At 31.6% G+C, this 23151-nt stretch overlaps 1 protein-coding gene and 1 long non-coding RNA gene across 10 annotated transcripts in view; one reads left to right on the top strand and one right to left on the bottom strand.

Moving 5' to 3' along the window:
• The window catches only part of LOC106881299 (uncharacterized), a 233516-nt gene that overhangs the window by 86494 nt on the left and 123871 nt on the right, over positions 1 to 23151 (bottom strand). The window contains exons 1-2 of one of the 4 annotated variants that reach the window (XM_052971137.2): positions 15850 to 15892; positions 13528 to 14937 (exon numbers count right to left, since the gene is read on the bottom strand). The exons of 1 other annotated variant lie outside the window; for it this stretch is intronic. The gene's annotated coding sequence lies outside the window, so the exon portion shown is untranslated. Of the gene's footprint in view, positions 1 to 13527; positions 14938 to 15690; positions 15893 to 23151 lie in introns of those variants that run through there. 2 more of the 4 variants (XM_089358564.1, XM_052971136.2) reach the window with 2 other exon arrangements.
• Positions 13765 to 23151, top strand: part of LOC128248895 (uncharacterized) — a 201687-nt gene continuing 192300 nt past the window's right edge. For 3 of the 6 annotated variants that reach the window (XR_016243401.1, XR_016243397.1, XR_016243396.1), the window contains exon 1: positions 15896 to 15986. This is a non-coding gene — a long non-coding RNA (uncharacterized LOC128248895). Of the gene's footprint in view, positions 13902 to 15892; positions 15987 to 23151 lie in introns of those variants that run through there. The other 3 variants (XR_016243398.1, XR_016243399.1, XR_016243400.1) reach the window with 3 other exon arrangements.

Here is a 23151-nt window from a genome sequence, read left to right as displayed (position 1 = left end):
ATATATATATATATATATATATATATATATATATATACACACACATAAATACATATATAAAAGAAACCGAATATTTTTGCCACTAAAAGGAGCTGGCCTGTGGTCTTTTTGTTGGATCTACTACTGAACAATGCGATTCAAAATTATGAAAACAATGAGTGGGACAGAATATATAAATTTATCTATCTATCCATCTGTCTCTATCTACCAATTTATATATATATATATATATAAATATGCACATCAATATACATATATCAAAATATGTGTGTATATATATATATAAATATGCACATCAATATACATATATCAAAATATGTGTGTATATATATATATATATATACACATACACACACACTTATGTCAATAATATATACAATATATTCAACTATATATATCAATAATATGCATATGCACACACACACACTTATCTCTATCATCATCATCATCATTTAATGTCTCTCTTCCATATATAAAACTCTTGAACTTTGATATTATGATAATGCAAATATAAAGAAAGAAAATCTAATGCTATTTGAAACCATCTAACCACAAGATCCAGGCATCTTTATACCTTCTCTTCCATACTAAACACTATTGTCTGCAGTGAAAGTATTACCTATTAACTTGTACTTCAGAGAGAGTGGGTTGTTAGGAGTTGAGCATGTAGCGTTAGATTTTATTTTAAACATTTGCATCTTAATAATATTACATTCAGTTTGGGGGAAGAATGTTTATTCACAACTAACGTGGTCTGCTACTAGTGAATAAACAAATGTCTGTCGTGAAGGCTTTGTATTGATAAAGTTATTAAATAATGGCTATATGAAATTTAAATGACTTCAGATAGTTATGTAGGACTTGAAAATGGTACTATGTCACAAAAATTTAAGCGAGAATGAATTCCACTAATTAGTTTTTAAGTCCGGTCCATATTCTATTGGTCTCTTTTGCTGAATGGCTATTTTGGGGGATGTAAACAAACCAGTACTGGTTGTCAAACAGTGTGGGAGATAAACACTAATACACATATATATATATTCAAGGATAAATATACATTTAATGTCGATATTTATACATATATATGTACATATATTTAGGTTTACACATGGTAAGTTATTGATTACACCCAACTTTGACTCTGTACAAGGCACCCTACCACACTCCTACTGGAGTGAACAGTATTAGGGCCATGAAAAGTGCACAATACACACTGCTTCATGGTAGACAAATGAGCTAAGGGACCTAGGATTGTGAAGTCCTTTTAACGCTGTCTCAATGAGGACTTATAATACTACCTGCAGTGTTAGTACCAAGAGAAAATGCGTCCCATAAACTCTATGAATTGGCTGGTATAAGAAGGGCATCCAGCTGTATACAAAGCAAGACAAATGACACATACGAGCACCAGCCTTCAGGTGATGCAGCTCTCAATAAGAAATGACTCGATTTGTGATGACTGTCCAACCCATGCCAGCATGGAAAGCAGACATAAAATGAAAATGTATTTATATGTATGCAGAGACGTTTCCAATAGTGTGAATTATATAATGCTGATGTTTCAAACATAAATCTGAACAAAACAAAAAACTGGAGGAAAAATGCTAAAGTTACAGTAATTGGTGGTAGTGGAGAATGAAAGAAAACTCCTGCAAATAAAAAAAAAAAATTTCCTAAATTTTATTGACAGTCATAATGTATGCTCTCGAAAATGTGCTGCTTTGCAAAATTCCATCAAAGATTATGTATTTTTAGCAAAATTATGGAGAAAGTCAGGAGGTTTTTTTTCCCCAACACATTATAAATCTATATAATCGAAAACATCTTCACAAAAATTTTGTTATAATAAAATATGCATTTTTAAGAAAGTCATGAGGAAATAAAGTTGCAGGAGGGGAGCGCACACACACACACACATATAACTGTATATATCTCCTTCCAGCACAATCAGGTCATAGACACTCATAAGTAAATACACATACACTTATTTCCATACACAAGTAACACGCATGAATATGCATCTCATACGTTGCACAGTATGTGGGTGAATGTGTACATTATCAGCTACCGTTAACATACTGTCTTGCTATCCATATATCCCTGCTGAGACAATACATTTTACTTCATTAATGCATTATAATAAACTATCGTTACTATGTATATCAGCTGCTGTGACAGTAACCATCATCACCACTACAACTCTAATATCACACACATACATAAAGGGAGAGAGAGTAACTAAATTACTATGGTAACTAAACGAACTCGGTCACCAACCATCACACCAGTCAGTCTATGCATATGAGTATATATATATATATATATAGATATATATATATATATATATATATGTATATATATATATATATATATATATATATATATATATATATATATATATATATATATATATGTATGTATGTATATATATAAATGTAGAAAGTATAGATCTACTTTCAATATTGATAAACACAATTAGATACAGAACAACGAAATCCCAACTCATTCTACGAGATTGTTTAACTTAGTTGTAACTGAACACACCTATAATCAAAGGTACTCCGGCCATGACCAAGCAGTTATTTATTTCCCAGGCAATGAAATATATTGACCAAATGCTTTTTTTTTTTTGTATGACAGTAGGTGTGAGGTGGCTGTTATGTCTAGCAAGCTGAGTAATCTTGTGGAGTTAACCTTACCAGCTCTTTCTTTACGTTGGTTGTGAAGGGAAAAATTAAGTTATGAAACATAACCAGCATTAACAGAACCTTTCATTACATACTCCTTCATCCTTATACACACATGTGTCAAAAGAATGGACTTTTTAAAGAGCAGGGAAAGGAAGTGTTGTAACGTTTATGCTTTTCCTAGGATTAGTGGCTGTCCTCTCTGGATAGCAGTAGGAGTTATTGTTTTGTTCTTTTCAGGAAATTCAGAAATCTGTCCCAAGAATGGAAAAAAAAAAAAAAAAGCTTCCGATTCTCAGAAACCACCCATCACATATGGTGATTATAGATGAACAGTTTATGTTATTACAATGGAGAGAGAGAGAGAGAGAGGGGGGGAAAGGTAGAGAGGAATGGGACAGCTATGTAGTATGACACCCATCCTGGGCATTCATGCAATAAAAAAATGGTGATAATAAAAAAAATCACAACTGTACAAACCAGAAGTAACCCAGTGCACTCCACCTTAATTGATGAGCTGTTAACCAGTTATGCCAATATACTACTACAATACAACATCTGCATGATATATCAAATTATACAACTGAGTAGTGTACACACATACAAATTTGTGCAGTATACATATATAAACACTATATATAAGCATTTATATGTATATACAAAGTGGTGAATTGAAAGCTGTAAATGGAGAATCAAATGCTTTTTATATTGACATGGTCCCATCCCCATTTATATTATACTTATAACCATTCTACAACCAAAATTATAAAGCTGCTAAAAACAATAACAATATTTTGCTACTCCAGATTAAGCAAAGCCCCTATCCCAGTTAAAGAAAATAATATCAAGAACAAAAATATTAATAATAATGATGTTAATTGAACATAAATAATTATAAGGATTGTGATAAGGATGATAAAATTACAATGAAAATTGTGACAGTTGAAGTCTCGAGACCACATTAAAACACATAAACTAAGATAGTAGTCACCATTTGCTTAGTATTATTAATATTTGTCTGTCTCTTAGACAATAGATGGCTAATTAATATAATTCTTCTTTAACAACCCAGTGGCTGTCTGGTAATGTCACCTATTATTATTAGATGAGGTTCATAGAGTTAATTTATTTTTTTGATTCTAATCAAATCACAACATAAAGTTTCTGATCCAATTTCACTGGAATTAAAACAGAATCAAATATAAAACTAATTTAATAAAAGTTATAACAAACACTGCCTCCACAAGCATCAAGTACTTTATTTTGTACTTATAAACATTGTTCTTGTGAACAAACACACAGATGACATATATAGATATATACTATCTTGGTTGAGGCAGTCTCTTGCAACTCTGATATCCCCCCCCCACCCCGTAGGTGCACAGGAACTTCTGGCAAGTTGTGGAGGGACATTTTTAAATACACGCCTCTCATTTATAATGTGATGAAAGTCCTTTAGTTAGATACTAGCACTAGGACAGTGGGGTTTTGTTTCCATAAACTGTGAAAAAAAACTAATCTATATGTTCTGTACTTGCAACCTCACGTGTTGTCTTCTTCAATCTAAAGCTGTTTTTTAAAAATACCTATCACCCCAGTGATGTGAATTATCATTGGCACAGCTGGATTATTAGTACCGTAGAATATTAGGTCTTTGTGGATTTCAACAAAACTATGCAGCTTCTAGTTCCCATAGCTGAGAAGTGTTACACGTACAATTTGTATATTTTCAATGCTCAATATATATACTTACACACACACACTTACATCACAGAGACCTCTCACGGTTCCAATACATCTCTCAACTGAGAGGACTAGTCTTGAAAGCTACTTGGTGACAGGCCTGGTGCTGGTGCAACATAAAAAGCATCCATGCTGGTGTCACATAAAGACCACCCAGTATACTTATTAGAGTGGTTGGTGTTAGGAAGGGCATCCAGCCATAAAAGCTATGCCAAAACAGACAACTGAAGACAGAGACGGATTTCTAGTGAGCTACCTCCTATCAAACCATCCATTCTAAGTGAGTAAGGAAAATACATATTATATATATAAGTATATATATCTATATACAAATATATATATATGAATATTGGTGCACCAGCATGACCGCAGCCACTTGGCTGAAACACATAAATAAATAAATAAAAAAATGAATATACATACATATATATATATATATATATATATATAACTATACATACATATATATCAATATACAAATATATGTATATACACACACAAATATATATAAAATACAAATATATATATATATATATATATATATATATACACAAACATACACATATATATATATACAAATATAAATATACATATATAAACATACAAATATATATATATATAGATATATTTATACGTATACATGCACATAAATATATATATATACATAATACAAATATATATATATATATATATATATACACACACACATATATATATACATACAACAGTATACAAATATATGTATATATTGACATACAAATATATATACATAAATATACAAACAAATATATATATATATATATATATCTATCAATATATATATATATATATATGAATATATATATATATGAATATACAAATATATATATATAATTATATACCAATATATATATATATATAAATTTATATATAATGATACATATAAATATACATATATATATATATATATATATATATATATATATATATATGAATATATATATATATATGAATATACAAATATATATATATAATTATATACCAATATATATATATATAAATTTATATATAATGATACATATAAATATAAATATATGTATACATACATATATATATATATATATATATATATATATATAGATAGATAGATATACATATAAATATATTATAGATATATATAAATGTATATATATATATAAATATATATAAATACATATATATATAAATATATATATATATATAAATATATATAAATACATATATATATAAATATATATATATATATAAATATATATAAATACATATATATATAAATATACATATAAAATCAAATATATATATTCATATAAAAACATATATATATAAATATACATATAAAAGTATATTATATATATAAATATACATATAAAAATATATTACATATGTATATGTATATATATGTGTGTATATATACAAATATATATATATATAACTATAACTATATTATATATATATATATATATGTGTGTGTGTGTGTGTGTGTGTGTGTGTGTGTGTGCGTGTGTATATATATATATACAGAGGGAGAAAGAGACAGCTTGAGTGGTACTGCCCAGGTATCAAAACTGCAATGACATCCATGAGGCAGCTGATGAGATGCATACGTTTAATGTGCTTGTTTATTTGTATGTTTTGCTGACTGTATATTTTCTATATCTTGTATTCATATTGCCTTAGTCTTATCCTTGTTTGAGATCCTTGTACAGGGATAAACTTGTTTAGAAAGTTCATAGATTACGAAGGTTTTGCTGCATACATTAAAAGCAAACTTGATACTGCATATATATATATACAGGGTGTGATAGGTAGAGTTTTAATTTCACACATACGCACTGTTTTTGATTTTGTCGATTACACAATATAGTAGGGTCAGTTGGTCACCATCTGTAACAAAAACAGCACCATGACGCAATTCACTCTGCCAGAAATTTGGAAATGACATGCTGTACAGTTTGGCATTTGCATCATAAGCTCAAATCCGAACATTTCAGAGTGAGTGAGTGTCAGTCTGAGAACAAGTACCGAGAGTGGTAAAATCCAAAGATCCAGTCAACATCTGTGTTTGCAGTTATCTCTAGCAGTGGTGATATTATGCCTCCATTCATCTTCCCACACTGCCTCAGACTCAACACGGAGACCTACATCAAGTGCCTGGAGGAGGTTGTGCTGCCCGGGTCAAAGGGCGGCTGCTGGAAGATTCTATGCTGTCTGGCAACCAGACTCTGCACCATGCCCTACAAGCAGGAGAACCCAGTCAAGGTTGTAAGACAATTTCTGCAACCACATTACCCCTAACGTCTGGCCATCTAACTCCCTAGACTGCAAACTCCTTAATTATTATGTCTCGGGCACAGTTGAGCAAAAGACCAACAAAACTCCTTGTAGTAACAAAGATGGACTGAAAGCAAGGATTATGGCAGCATTCACCAACTTACACAAGGGGACCATCCAGAAGAGTTGCAGGAGATTCCAAAGTTATCTGGAGACTGTTGTTGAAGCAAATCGTAAATTTATTGAATAAATTTACTCTTTAGTAAGTATTTCAAGATATTTTTATGTAACTGTGGTAAACTTCCGTGCTGGTGGCATGTAAAAAGCACCATTTGAGCGTGATCATTACCAGCGTTGCCTTACTGGCACTTATGCCAGTGGCACGTGAACAAAACATTTGAGTGAGGTCGTTGCCAGAGCCGCTGTACCGACTCCTGTGCAGGTGGCATGTAAAAACACCATTTGAGCGTGGCCGTTGCCAGTACCCCCAGACTGGCCCTCGTGCCAGTGGCACATAAAAGCACCCACTACACTCTCAGAGTTGTTGGCGTTAGGAAGGGCAACCAGCTGTAGAAACTCTGCCAGATCAGAGTGGAGCCTGGTGCAGCCATCTGGTTCGGCAGTCCTTAGTCAAATCGTCCAACTCAGGCTAGCATGGAAAGCAGACGTTAAACAATGATGATGATGACGATGATGATAATATATATATATATATATATGTGTGTGTGTGTGTGTGTGTATATATGTATAATTTTTCTTTACTTGCTTCAGTCATTAGACTGCAGCCATGCTGGGGTACCGCTTCGGATTGTTAGTATCTTTTTTTTAATATTCTGTCGGTCACTTTTGCCGGAATGTTAAGTTACAGGGATGTAAACACACCAACAACAGTTGTCAAATGCTGATGGTGGGGGAGCAAACAAGGGCACATAGATATGTATATATATATCGTTTAACGTCCGCTTTATATATACATATCTATGTGCCCTTATATATATATATATATATATATATATATATATATACATATACATACAACAGGCTTCTTTTAGTTTGCACCTACAAACTCCACTCACAAAGGTTTGGTTGGCCTGAGGCTATAGTAGAAGGCACTTGCTCAAGTGGGACTGAACCCAGAAGCATGTGGTTGGCAAGCAAGCTTACTTTAGGGGTGAACTTGTTCAGGGAGTCTATATAGTTTATGGATATTTTGTTTCACATACAAAAATATATAAGCATGCATATTATATATATTTTATATACATATTATATAATCATTCTCTTCACTTTAATGCCTACTTTTCCATGCTTGCCAGGGTCTAACAGAAGTTCCATAAAGTAAATATTCTAAGGCTTGATGCTCTTCCAGTCACCAATCTTCATTTGTTTCTAAGCAAGGTAAAAATTTCCTCCATAACCAGACATGTTACCATAAAACATTGGAAAAAAAGTGACACTGCTTCTATGATGCTGATACTTATTTCGCAAATACCAAGCACTGTCAAGATGAGGGGGGGCACAAAGACATGGCTTCATTCAGTTTCCATCTAGAGTTCACTCACATGGCTTTGTTGGCCACAGGCTACAATAAAAGACACACATGATATCTTTGTAAATAAAATATAGAGAAATATACATAGACAGACAGTATATCATCATCATCATCATTTAAAAGATGTTAAAAGGTGATGAAATACTATGTTTAATATACACACACTCACACATAGTAATGTGTTGGAGTATTGCATCAACTACTGATCCCTTTACAGCTTGGGTTGGATACTTTTTATCATACCACCAACACCTGAGGGATTGTCTTCTTAGACACGCTGTAACAACTTATTCAGAGTTACCAGTCTCCTAGATGGATTGCTTTCCCAATGGATTGTGGAGTCCACATCACATCATCCTCCTGGTAAAGTTTCAGTTATAGGAAGTAGGAACTGGGAATGAGAGAGGGCTCGGAAGTCGGATGATATAAATTAAGGAGATTTAGAGAAGAAGGATATCGAAGTGGAAAGGGAGAGAGGGACATGAGAGTTTAAGAGAAACAAAATGAAATCTAGAATCAAGAGGAATCAAAGAAAAATTGATGCAGAGTGAAGTTTTAGTAAGAAAGAAGACAGGACCTTGCAGCTACCAGGCAAATGGTTGAGTCTGATATGCAGAAAAGATGGTAGGAATACTATTAAGTGTACTCAAGTGTGAACTCTGGGAGTACAAGATGTATACTGGGAAGACAAGCAGGCTGACAGTAAACAAAGTCTGTCTAGTGACAAATGTACATAGAGGAGTTAGTAATTAGAGCATTAGCAAAATGATTTCTTTTTAATGTTCGGAAGGCTCCATAGATGTAGTTACTTATTTGTTAGCTAGGAGACCCAATCAGAAATAGAGGAGGGTGCAATGAGAGCATAGTAGCAAGGCAAAAGTGGAAATACTTCAGAGAAGTACTACTTCTACTGGTGAGGAAGGAATTTCTTTCTTCAAATGATGAGGATTAAGTGTACAGTGCATATATGTACAAAGTGTGATGCTGCATGGTAGAGAAACAGTCAATGAATGCAGACAATGAGCAAAAGTTGGAAATAAAGATTATACACACACTTCGTTGCATGTGTAATGGTAGTGTGCAAGAGCTACATGACACAGTTAAGCTCAGAAAAGACCTCAGTAAAGGGCAATCCGATGTAGTGTGCAGAGATGACTGTATTTTGTATGGACAAGTAATACATGTGATGATAAGATGAATGAAGAAATGCAAAGAAGTCAAAGTGGAAGAAAACTGTGAAAAGGAAAGCCATGGAAAATTGGCAGAAATAGGGAAAGCTGATGTCAGTAAGTTGAACCTCAGAGAGGAGATGACAAAGAAATGCAACAAGTGGCGAGGTGTGTTTTACAAAAGGCCTCATTCAACCATTGCAATCATGGAAAGTGGATGCAGAAACAATGATGAAAATGAGAGTAAGTTTGTTTCTGAGAGCAAAAACACCAACTCAGATATGGAAAACAATACCAGTATAAGAGAGAGGAGGTCAAGATAACTAAATAAGTTGCATAGATATGGATAGTGACCATAGGAAATTTCAATCAATATATTCAGTAGTAGTAATAATATATATATATATGTATATACATACACACACATATATACAAATATATATATTGGCGTAGTTGTGGTTATGGAGAAAGACGTTTGCTAGTTACTAGTTTAGTCCCCCTGGGTGGCATCATAGGGAGTGTCTTCTATAGTACCAGGCTGAGCAATTGTGAGTGGATTTGGCAGACAAACTGAAACAAGCCTGTCGTACACACACACGTGTGTGTGTGTGTGTGTGTCACCTTATTCTGATCACAGTAGTTGCGAATGTCACTCATTTCCAATATCCTGCAAAAACATGTCTGGCCATGGGGAACTATTACCAGGTGAGACTTGCTTTGAAAATATAGAATAAACAATGATGAGATATACATATATGTGTATATATATATATATATCCACACACACAATATTTTTCTAAATATATTTCAATATCATAGACTCATAACAGCCAATTTACCAATCAGTTTCATACTGGAACTTGAGAGAAATCTTGGCAATCATCAGAAGAGATACAATTACTTATGTATATATGCACATATTCAGATGTATGTATATATATTTGCACATATATACAAGATGGGTGTCGAGTTTCCACCTCCCAAATTTCTTTTACAAAGGTTTTTGATCCATGGCTTAATGTAGGAGATATGAACTGGCATATAACTATAATATAGTACAAATGCAATAAAGTATATTAAACATATGTGTATATATATATATGCACATGAATATGTGTATATACATATATGTAATGTGGGCATGAACTCACTGGATAAACAATGAGATTTCTGGCTTGGATAAGATTGCTTGACATATTGGGTAAGTCTATTTTTAATAGTCCACTCCAAGGCCTGAATATATACATGTGAATTATAATCAGCCAGAATACTTAATAAGTTTTACATGTTAATTCAGCCAGGAAGTAGGTCATTCAGTATATATCTTACAATATACATAAATTAATTATACAACATCACTTTTCCATCCTTGCATGGGCCAGATGCAATTTGTTAAAGCAAATTTTGTTCAGCTGAACTTTTATCCATTTCCAAATGCAGAACACTGGAAACAAATGATGTATGATGGTGACATTTGTTTACAACTATTTGCATGATGCCATAAGGGGACACGAATATAGAAATGGATATATACATAAACATGTATGCATGTGTGTATATATATATATATAAGTGTGTGTGTGTGTGTGTGTTTGTGTGCAGACATATAGATATGTAATACATGGAGATCTACATGGAACTGGGGTAGTTGTCTTCAAGAAACAACTTGACCTCCAGCTGTACAAGGTCCCAGATGAACCTACATCAGAGCAAGAAGCTGAAAAAAGGGTTAGCAATATCAAATTCTCTCTTTCACCAAAAGCCAAACAAAAAAGAAAGGCCACCAAAAAAGTGATAATGCAGGTGGTGCTCCTGCATGGCCGCAAACCATTGGGTTGAAACGCATAAAAGAATATATTAAAGTATAATCATATTACATTACTCGATTTTACATATTTATATGGGCTGGATGATATGGAATATCTATTATACAGTATATTAGTATACACACGCACAAATTATCATGTTGTATACACCTATGTTTATATATTCACATATGAGTGTGTATATATATATATATATATATATATATATATATATATATATATATATACATGTGTGTTTGTGTGTGTGTATACACATATCCTTCAATATCTTAGTTATGAAGGCTACCAAACTGTTCATGGTTTCTATACATTTACACTAAGTAATGACTTAATAATAGTGGCACAATGACAATGGTGCGCATTTTGAGGGAGAGATTTTGGCTGTAACTGATAGCACTACATGACTCGTAAACTGATATAGATTATTATACACAATTAATTTTCAAGAAAGTAAATTAACATATTTCCAAGTTTTCGATTACTTTGGCCTCTTCTGCAAGATTTTCTGTACGCTGAAATAGATGTTAACTATATATTCCAATGCTGATTATATTTCTTTATCACAGTAAGCATTTTTCTTTGGCCACAACGATCCAACATAAAAGAAAAAAAAATACAATGCACAAAATGGAATAGAAATATTGTAGCTGAAAGTCATAAAAAAAAAATGGCAATATATTTATGCAATACTTTTCATGGTTATTCAAAGGAAAAAGTACTAAGAGAAAAAAGAAATATAAACATCAATTATAACCTCCCATTCACTATTTCATCTTTTTCATTAAATTTAATTTAAAAATATATTATTCTAATCTACGAGGAATGCAGCAGTTGTAACGTACATGCTGGCCTCCCAACCATGATACGCTAGAGCAATGGTAACCCAGAATCGGAAAATGGAGGGGGTGGAGAAATCGACCCGCTACAAAGTTTACTGGACGTATAAATAATTTCTCATTAACAACAGCGTTGAAACAGTTTGGTCTTTTGTAAGAAACCTTTCGTTCCTATTCTAAACACACCAAATCGATATTAACGATAATTCTCTACGAAGTAAGTACTGAAATAAGATTGCTAAACGAGATGGGTCAATAATAGAAGAGGGTGTGAACAGAATGGCGAGTGGAGAAGTGCTATGGCAACTCCTTTTTATTAACTACGACAAAGTGTCATCTCTCTTAGCTAAAGGGAAGGAAGGATATTGGAAGTGGTGGCGTACAACAACAGTAACATACTAAGAAGAATGAATTGTTAACTGGAATGCTTAGACATGAAAAGAGTTGGTTTTCTTTTTTTTATATATGCATATATATCTTTTATAAATAGAAATACATTCAAGAGTCATAAAGGTTAATTAAAATTAGATGTGTGTGTGTGTATGTGTGTACGCATGTATGCATAATGCAATGTAAATGTAAAAGTATAAATTAGATATGGTGAAGAAGAAGAAAAAAAAGCCCTACTGCTGCTATGAAACAGAGAAAGTGAAGAAAAGAGGGAAGTGCAAAGAGATGCGTGTGAGGCAGAGAAGAGAGGAGAGGAGAGAGGGAAGACAAGAGAAGAAGGGGAGGAAGTACGGGGTGTGTGTGTGTGTGTGGTGGAGAGACAAGAAACAACAGCAGAAGGAAGAGGACAAGGCAGAGGAGAGAACATCAGTGAAATGAAGTGATAAACTTAAAATGGCGATATTGGAAGCAAGTTGGAAGTAACAACCGCTGAGGTTCTCCCCCTCCCTTCAATCACATATATATATATATATAAATATACAAAGATCTGTGCATATATATATATGCACACACACACACACACATACATTTATTCACAACACCACTTGCTCCGGCATAATCTATACACAAAAACAATACATTGTCATTTACTACACACACACACACAGTCTTTTTTTTTTAATATCTTTCAATACTGTCTCTCCCGCCCAGTTTTGCTTGGCTCTCTCTCTCTCTCTCTTCGATTACTGCTTTCTTCTATTTAAATACTATTCTTTCATGCAAAATGCACACGCACACACATACAACGAACAAACAAATTGGTACACATACATACATACATATATATATAATGCGCGAGCGCAAAGTATATATGAATCATAAAGACTATATATAAATATATATATATAACAATGTTAAATCTCTGAACGAGGTATTAACAGTAACTGTACGATAACTTCACGTTATATATATATATATATATATGTATGTATATATAATAATAATAATAATAATAGGGACAAAATCCAAAATTACAGGTAAAAACTCAATTAAAACCAGTGGATTTTCATCGATGAGTTCATGAACCTTGGTTCTTTTCCCTAAAACTATATATATATATATATGTATGTGTGTGTGTGTGTGTATGTGTGAACTGTTGAAACGTTACTATGGTGATTAGTAACATCCAACAACAAAATAAGTGCAGAAAGAAAAAGTTGAGTTGTAGGAGGGAATTGGAGTATCAGTTGATAGTAAAAGGGAGAGAAGAGAGTTTATGGCATGGAAGAATTAAATTACAAAAGACTCGAGAAAGAATGAGAGATAAAGAGTGTCTGGTTTATAAAAAAAAACTGACGAAAATGAATATACATGGAGCTAAGAAAAAAAAAGTGGGAGATATGCAAACTGTATGTACAAGGCTTTTGTTAAAAGGAAGCTGTTTAATTGCTTTTAAGTAACAATAGTTCTATGTCAGTGCGTGGATGACTGTTTAGAAAGAATGACTACTTTAAAAAATATGCTTTAAGATGATAATGTCGGTGGTGTTGATGATTGGAAAAAAGATGACAGCAGTAATAACGTTTTTGTGTATCTATCTGGTATACATAGATAATATATCCATGGTCATTCCTTGAACAAGACCATTTTTTATCGTTGCTTGTTTTCCGTCATTGTGATTGTTTGTTGTTACAAGAAATCGTCATCACCATCAGTATAATTTCTGTGGTTGTAGGACCTTCTGCATCGCTTCAATGACAACGAAGCGATGATGAGGAGGAGAAAAGGAGAAAGCGATCTGATAATTTCTTTTAAAAAAATCCTATCTCCATTAACTTGCTGAACTTTTTTGATCTCGCCAAATGCGTCTTGTGAAAACTTCATTGTCATTCGGTTGTTCTTGTTGTTCTTTGATTGTTGTACATCCGTAAGATGTAAATCAGCGAATATGTATATGTATCATAGTGACAAACATCACTTTGTCAAGGTAGATTTTTTTTTTTTATTACAAAAAGGGGTAGGGTAAACGATTTTCTTTTGTGGTTTCTTTTTCTTTTTCCCCGTGTGTATATGTGTATCTGTGCGCGCAATTTGCTTTTCTTTTTTTTGTTTGAACAATGATAACTTGGGAGCCATCATCACTAACAATTATCAGCTGTGTCAATGTGTTTGTGTGTAAACACATTTCTGTTGTTGTTGTTGTTTTCCCAATCATCGATAACGTTCCAAAAAACAACGAAAAACAATACAAAACGTAGGATTGTTTATTTTAGTCAGTGCGCGTGTGTGCGGAGTTGTAGGTGCGTCTGTGCAAGCGTGCAGAGATGTGTGTGTCAGCGTGCGTACGCGCATTTCCTTGCTTGCTCGCATGATCGTTCGTTATAAACCATTCCTTTCCATCGACAACACATTTTCTTGACATAACACCTCTCATAATTCTTTTCACTAACAAAACGAAAAGATGAACATGAAATGAAGCCGGGCACGAGAAATGAAGAGTAAAACAAAAGAAACATTGTCAAAAATGGAAGGAGAGACAGAGAGAATGGTAAGAGAGAAAATGTTAGGAATCTACAAATAATATATCACAACTATGTATTCAACTGTCGAAGCCGAAATATGAATGTATATGACTAATATACGATATATAATTAATAAGTGTGTGTACAATTAAACAGTAGCCACTCTGATAGTAAAATTTAAAAAAAAAATTAGGAGACAACAACAAACAGCCCGAAATTTGGCATATTTCATTTCATCTTCCTTCAGAAATCTATGCTTTAGGATCGCAGGATGAATTCAGGGAACAGCCAGAGAGATGACTAGGGAGGAAAAAAAAGGATGTTGTTTACTGGTCCCCGTTTGATTTACCCATATTTGTGATATGTAAGCACACATAGACTACAAGAGGCAATGTAATAATATGTTTTCCAAGAGTTTGTATGAAAGAAATTAGGATGGCATGATAGAAAGAAAGTGAAAATTAGCGAGTATCCAATGAATGAATGTGTGTGCATGTGTATTTATACACAGGTATACACTGGTTTCTGTACCCCACTCCAAAACAGATACATATCCGAAACAAACAAACAAACAACATGATATATATACATATATATATATATAAATATATATATATTGTATATACATATATACACAACACACACACACACGCATGTATGTGTGTAAATTTCAAACCTTTCGAAGGAGATCGGTAGTAGTTACTCCAATAGCAGTAAGTCGTATTAATCAAACAGCAGCAACAAAACAATATTGAAACATCCGATAAGAAGCCTCGATTATTTTTGGATCTCTAGACGTAGGAGGAAGAATGATTTGAGAGGACATAAAATTTACCTTCATCCACGGCCACCCCAGCTTTGTCGCCATCTTGTCTTGTGTCCTTACCCAGCATGCAACGCGGCAAGATGGCGGCCGTGCAGTGCTACGGTGAGCAAGGGAGACGTTGTCTGCGTTAGACGAAACTAAGCAAAGTAGGTTCCGTGATTTCTTTGCATTGTTTTGTTGTTGGATTTTTTCTACTCTACTCTACACACACACTCTCTCTCTCTCCTTCTTACTCCCCTCGTTCTCTCACTTTCTACTACACACACACACACACACACACTCTCTCTCTCCTTCTTACTCCCCTCGTTCTCTCACTCTCCCTCCTCCTCCTCCTTCTTTTTTTTCTTTTTGCAAAATGAAAAATATGTTAAACATCTATTTCAACCCCAACACAGGCGTAGAACGAACTGGATTTTTATAGGGGTGAGGGTGGGGGGTAGATGGTGGGTCTTATTATTTTTTTTTTTGTTTTGTTTTGTTTTATTCTTCTCTTCTGTAGGAGAGGGTGTTGGTTTGTTTGATGATTTATTTTTTGCATAATTTTTTTTTTTATATATAATTTCTGCTTTAAGTGCAAACTAAACATGATCCAAGTCACACACTCATATAAGGAGCTGCAGACGTAATATAGTGTTGTGTGTGTGTGTGTATATATAAATATATATGTATATATATTATGACGTGCATATATACATATATATATATATACATATATATATATATATATATATAAATGCAAACGTAATACAGTGTTGTGTGTGTGTATATATATATATATTATGACATGTGCATATATATATATATATATATATATATATATATATATATATGCAGACGTAATACAGTGTTGTGTGTGTGTATATATATATATATTATGACATGTGCATATATATGTATATAGATATAGATATATGACATCTCATATGCACATACACATATATATATGTATACAAACACGCACGCACATGAATGACACGAATTTAACAATTAATCTAATTGAATTTTTATAACAGCAAAATGAAACAAAAGGAAATCAATAATAGATATAAAACGTTTGCATACATTAAATTGTATGCAATATTAATTTAGTTTCTATATACTTTTTGGGGCTATTATTTCGTCGCACTTCATTCCTCCTCCCTGGTTCATTATTTATGTATTTATGGATTACTATGAAATTTATTCTTCATAAATTATTAAAACCAACAGGAAAAAGAAGAAAGAAAGGAAAAACACGGTGAAGATAAAGAAAATATCGTCAAATAAGGCTTGAAAATTATATTTTTAAACCACTCCCTCTTTTATGTTACGTCTTACGTATATTTACATATGAATCGGCATATTTAGTGCTCCCACTCACTCTCCGTTTCCCACACTGTATGAAGTATACACACATATATATATAGATAGATATGAGAATGTTTGGAGGTATACAAGCTTTTGTATATTTCTCTTCTCTACCTCATCACACACGCGCCCGCGTACACAAAATTAAATTGCGTGCGTTCGCATGTGTGTGTGTGTGTGTGTGTGTGTGTGTGTCCGTCTTCGCTAGCTCCGGAATGAGTTTGTTATTTTTCTTAGTTATTAGTTAAATATTTTAAGGAAGCAAACTATTCAGATGTGTAATTTTATACGCGCGTGTTATGTATGACTTTTTTCTTGGTTCGAATCATTGTGGTTATAGCATGCTGGCGTAAATGCATTTTCATGTAATAATGATCGGAACCGTTTGACAATAAAGTAACATACAATTCGAACATTTTCACGCGTAGAAGAGGGTTTGGCATGACAGGTGGAAGAAAATCTATACACAGAAATGACAACAAAAATAAATGAACATGCTTCACGATTGCTGAAGAAATTGACATACGCGCAAACATACAGACTATATATATATATATGTGTGTGTATGTATACATACACAAGACAACCTGAAACTAATAGTAGCTCCAATTTAAATACATACATACATATATATATATATATATATATATCGACACAAACACACATGCTTACACATGTAAATAAACATGGATACATAAATACACTCTTTCTTTCTTTTTCTCTCTCTCTCTCTCTCACACGCGCGCGCGCGCATGCGAGAAAACATGCTTTGTGTTCCTGCTTTCTATCGCCTAATGTTCCCGATAAAAACAATAAGCTAAAATCAAGCAATCGTATCACAAGTCTAGTCCTTTACCCGTTTTCCCCCTCTTCTGATTTCTCTGTCTATCTGTCTCTCTCCCTATCTATCTATCTATCTATATATATATATATATATATATATAGATAGATAGATAGATAGATAGATAGGAAGGACAACATATATATGTGTGTGTGTGTGTAACTTTATTTTACCTTTATTCCTGTCGGGTTGTTTACAAGTCATACAAACGTATATTGAGAGTGGCAGGAAGAGGAGAAGAACTTAGAGAAAGAAAACAGTTAACCATGGATGCAGTGGCAGAAGCAATGATATAGTTATACAGAAACGTGAAAAGCAGCAGCTGTACACACACACGCAAATAAATGTGTGTGTGTGCATTAGTCGACAATAATAATGCCAAGCAATGCTACTGAATGGAAGAACGGTGTAATTATCTGTTTCTTTCTTTCTCTCTCTCTCTCTCTCTCTCTCTCTCTCTCTCTCTCTCTCTCTCTCTCTCTTTGTCATTCAATTAAATTCAACCGTTCCCCCCACCTCTGTCTCGCCTTTTACTCTTTCCATTTCTGTTTCTTCTGCATAAAACACCTCATCACTACTATTTTATTACACAGATACGCACACACACATACATATATAGATAGGTGTGTGTATATATACATATATATATATATATATATTTATATTTACACACATAAGATAGTGTATGAATACATATTTCAATCTCTTACTCTACCTAATTCCCCCTCTTTCACTATATTAATACTCTCTTATCCGCCTCATTCCCCCTCGTTTACTATATTACCTCACACTGCTGATCATCTTTATTTTCTCCCCCTCACAGTTTGGATATTTGTTTACTCACTCCGCCCCTTTTGTATAGTATTTTTTTCACTTCCTTTCGTCTTCATCTCTTTCACTTTTTCTCTCTTGCAACTTTCATTGTATCTTTTCTTCTTTCTTCTTCTTCGGTAGATATACTACAGAAAGACACAAAATTGAAAGCAGGAGAGAAAGGAAGGAAGTAGGCGATTCTCTTAAAGGCCCTCCTTTTTCTTTTTACGTTAAAGACTTAATTTAATTAAACTCTTTGAAATGCCCAGCCCTCTTTCATGTATTTGGTATTATCATTTCTAAAAAGAGTATACTGAGCTACATACACTAAACCTTACATATCATCGTGAAACATTTTCACTTTGCTAGTTCCCTCTTTCTATACACAATGAATGATTTACTCCAATTCATCTTTTCTTGTTTCACTTCTTCATCTATCTTTTTTTACTACTACTACTACTACTGCTGCTAACTGCACTCTCTCCCTCAAACCTAAAACCTATATATTCTTTACGGAGAGAGAGAGATCTTTTGTCAACATCCCGTACTTCGCTCGTGTATTTTTGCTACTCCTCGTCTATATTTACAGCTGTGTTATATATATATATATATATATGTATGTGTGTTACGGATATATACCTGAAGTATATATATATATATATATATATATATATATATATATATATATATATATATATATATATATGGAGATATACAATTATACATATACCTGAAGTATATATATATATATATATATATGGAGATATACAATTATACATATATACATATAGTTATATTTATATCAAATGTGTGTATGTATATGAATGATATATATTTATATAAATAATATGTATACGCGGTTATGCGTTTAAATATATAATATGAATGTATGTGTGTGTACATATATTCTTTTATTCTTTTGCTTGTTTCAGACGTTTGACTGCGGCCATGCAGGTGCACCGCCTTTTGTCGAGCAAATCGACCCCAGTACTTATACTTCGTAAGCCTAATACTTATTCTATCGGTCTCTTTTGCCGAACCACTAATTTACGGGTACGTAAACGCAACAGTATCGGTTGTTAAGCGATGTTGGGAAGGGGAAGGGCAAACACAGACACACAAACACACACACACATATATATACATACACGACGGGCTTCTTTCAGTTTCCGTCTACCAGATCCACTCACAAGGTTTTAGTCGGCTCGAGAATATAGTAGAAGACATTTGCCCAAGGTACCACGCAGTGGGACTGAACCCGGAACAATCTGGTTGGTAAACAAGTTACTTACCACACAGCCACTCCTGCGCATATGCATAAAAGTATATACGTACATATATTCGTATACATATAATATACATGAACATATATATGTGTATGTGTGTGTGTGCGTTTGTATATGCCATGTACGAATATATATCTAAAATATCTATATGTCTATGACATATATATATTTATACAAATAACCACTTATATATACACATAACTTGACGTGTGTACATACATACATGTGTATGTATATGTGTATCTAAGAACGTGTATGTATATATGTGCATTTGTATATACGTATCCATATGTTCATGTATGTATAAACATATATACATGTCAATGAACATTGACATTGTCCAATTTGCACTTTTTCATGGTTCCATGGGCTACACAACATTTGCTACGTCAAGATAGCCTTCCTGTTGACAACACTTGTAAACATGCACACTAATGTCCCCCGTTGGCCCGATAGAGGGGAACAACACTTCACAGAGATACTTGTCAACAACCATGACTACAGCAGCACACACGCATATGTATCTATCTATCGATATATATTACATATATATGTATATGTATATATTATATATATATATGTATATTATACATATAAAATATGCATTATATATACAAATATATATGTATATTATATATGTTATATATATTATAAATATATATATGTATAATATATATCATATATCTGTATAATATCATATATATTATATATGTATCTCTTCATCTTTCACTTGTTTCAGTTATTTCACTGTGACTATGCTAGAGCACCCCCATTATTCTTTGTATGAATAGTACTTATTCTATCGTTCGCTTTTGCCGAACTGTACACGGACGTAAACATAACGGCATCACTTGTCAAGCGATGTTGGGGGGACAAACACACACATACATATATATATATACATAATCGGCTTCTTTCAGCTTCTGTATACCAAATCCACTCGCAAGACTTTGGTCGGTCCGAAGCTATAGTAGAAGACACTTGCCCACGGTGCCACGCAGTGGGACTAAATCCGGAACCATGTGGTTGGTAGGCAAGCTACTTACCACACAGCCACCCCTGCGGCCTATATATTATATACATCATATATATATTATATATATATTATATATGTATCATATATATATATATATATGTCATATACATTTTATATGTGTATCATATATATATATTATATATATCATACATATATATATTATATATATATCTCATACATATTTTATATATGTATCATATATATATATCATATATATATATATATTATATATATATATCATATATATATATATATCATATATATATATAACATATATTTTATATAATATATATATAAAATATTATATATACATATCATATATATATATAACATATATATATATTTTATATAATATATATATAAAATATTATATATATATATCATATATATATATAACATATATATATATTATATAATATATATATAAAATATTATATATATATATCATATATATATATAACATATATATATATTTTATATAATATATATATAAAATATTATATATATATATATATAACATATATATATATTATATAATATATATATATAACATATATATATTATATAATATATATATAAAACATATATATATATATTATATAATATATATATAAAATATTATATATATTATATAAGTTAAATATTATATATATAAAATATTATATATATTAAATATATATTAAATATATATATAAAATATTATATATATTAAATATATATATATATAAAATATTATATATATTAAATATATATTAAATATATATATATATAAAATATATATATTAAATATATATTAAATATATATATATATATATATATTTATATATATAGATATATATATATATTATGTACATCTGTATTATATATATATGCATTATGTATATTATATATTTTATATATATATGTATTATATATATATATGCATTATATATATTATATACTGTTTATATATATGTATTATATATATGCATTATATATATTATATATTGTATATAAATATATTCATTATATATATTATATATATATATATCATATATATATATATTATATACATATATATGATGTATCATATATATTATATACATATACATATATCACATATATATATATATATTTCTCTCTCTATATATATATATATATTATACGCATGTATATTATATATCATATGTAATATATATACATATTACATATATATATATATATATATAATATATATCATATATATATTACATACAGATATATATATAAATATATATATATATTATATACATATATATTATATCATATATTCTCTCTCTCTCTCTCTCTCTCTCTCTCTCTCTCTCTCTATATATATATATATATATATATATATATATAATAAATTTATATATATATTATATACTCTTTTACTTGTTTCAGTCATTTGACTGCAACCATGCTGGAGCACTGCCTTAAGTTAAGCAAATCGACCCCAGGTCTTATTCTTTCTAAGCGTAGTACTTATTCTAGCGGTCTCTTTTGCCGAACCACTAAGTTATGGGGACATAAACACACCAGCATATATATATATATATATAGAGAGAGAGAAAGAGAGAGAGAGAGAGAGAGAGACACACACAAACACATATATATATACACATACATATATACGATGGGCTTCTTTCAGTTTCCGTCTACCAAATCCACTCACAAGGTTTGGTTGGCCCGAGTCTATAGTAGAAGACACTTGCCCCAGGTGCTGCACAGTGGGACTGAATCTGGAATCATTTGGTTGGTAGGCAAGCTACTTACCACACAGCCACATCTATATATTATATATATATATATATATATATATATATATATATATATATATACATGTATATATATATATGTATATATATATATATATATATATATATATATACATGTATATATATATATTATATATGTATATATATTATATATGTATATATATATATATATTATACATGTATATATATAGTATATATGTATATATATATATA

The sequence above is a fragment of the Octopus bimaculoides genome, chromosome 10 (assembly GCF_046866305.1).
Source record: "Octopus bimaculoides isolate indiv1 chromosome 10, ASM4686630v1, whole genome shotgun sequence".
Lineage (NCBI taxonomy): Eukaryota > Metazoa > Mollusca > Cephalopoda > Octopoda > Octopodidae > Octopus > Octopus bimaculoides.
Note: the sequence above shows the minus strand (reverse complement) of the source record. Positions and strands in the feature narration are given on the sequence as shown.